This window comes from Propithecus coquereli, unplaced genomic scaffold, assembly GCF_000956105.1.
Source record: "Propithecus coquereli isolate 6110/MARCELLA unplaced genomic scaffold, Pcoq_1.0 Scaffold843, whole genome shotgun sequence".
In the NCBI taxonomy this organism is placed as follows: Eukaryota; Metazoa; Chordata; class Mammalia; order Primates; family Indriidae; genus Propithecus; species Propithecus coquereli.
The window spans coordinates 10,588-11,998 of record NW_012154652.1 but is presented as its reverse complement, the minus strand read 5'-3'; positions in this window follow the sequence as shown (position 1 = coordinate 11,998).

Sequence of the window (1,411 nt, the reverse complement as noted above, 5' to 3'; positions counted from 1 at the left end):
AAAAAAAGAATGTAAATATCTCATTAATAGTGTTTGATATTAGTTACATGTTAAAATGATAATATTTTAGTTATACTGAGTTAAAAATTGAATCACTAAAATTAATTTCATGTTTTTTTTACTTGTTTTTAATGTAGCTACCAGACATTTTTAATAACATATGTAACTTGCATTAGATTTCTACTGGATGGTGCTGCTCTGGAACACTTGCCAATGGCTTCAGTTTACTGGAAAGCAACTCTTTGTGGAAATTGTCATGACTCATCTAGATTTAGAAGAGTAATTTGAATCATGTCATATTTTCTATCTAATCAAGAAAATCAAGAAAAGGCTACTATAGTTCTAAATTATATGCATTGAGTCTACATAGTGATTTATTACAAATTATTTACTGTTGAATTTCCTATATAAATCTCAGTGTCTTTCATGTTTTCCATATTTGAAATGGAGATAAAATATTCAGTAGTATTGGGCTTCTGGAGTTAGGTTAGCAATCATAAACAACTATAGTTCTTAGTTTTTGTCCTGAGTGAGAGGACTAATGAAAAATAACATAATAAAATACTATTGTTATTTAATGAGAGTCTACAATGGGCTGGATTCTATGCTAGGTGCTACACATACATTACGTTAATTTTCATTAATCCAGCAGGGTGGATATCATTAATAACATTCAATTGAAGCTAAACCTCACAGAAGGTAAAGTGTGTATCTATCTCAAGACCCGATAACCATAGTTCATAACTGATAACCATATTCCACTCTATGTGTCCTTGTGTAGCCATAGTTTGTCTCCCACTTGTAAGTGAGAACATGTAGCATTTATTTTCCTATTCCTGAGTTCTTAACTTAGGATAATGGCCTCCAGTTCCATCCAAGTTTGTCGAAAAGACATTATTTCATTCTTTCTTATGGTTGAATAATACTCCATGGTGCGTGTGTGTGTGTATATATATATATATCACATTTTTATATCACACATCACATTTTCTTTATCCACTCATCAGTTGATGGACACTTAGGTTGATTCTATATCTTTGTTATTGTGATTTGTGCTGTGATAAACATATGAGCACAGGTATCTTTTTGATATAATGATTCATTTTAATTTTTGATATAACGATTTCTTTTCCTTTGGGTAGGTACTTAGTAGTAGGATTGAAGGATCCAATGGTAAATCTACTTTGAATTTTTTGAGAAATCTCCATGCTAATCTCCATAGAGGTTACACTAATTTATAATCCCATCAACAGTGACTAAGTTTTCACTTCTCACCACATCCATGCCAACATCTATTGTTTTTTGAGTTTTTAATAATGGAAATTCTCATTGGAGTAAGATGGTATCTCATTGCGATTTTAATTTGTGTTTCTCTGATGATTAATGATGGTGAACATTTTTTCACATGTTT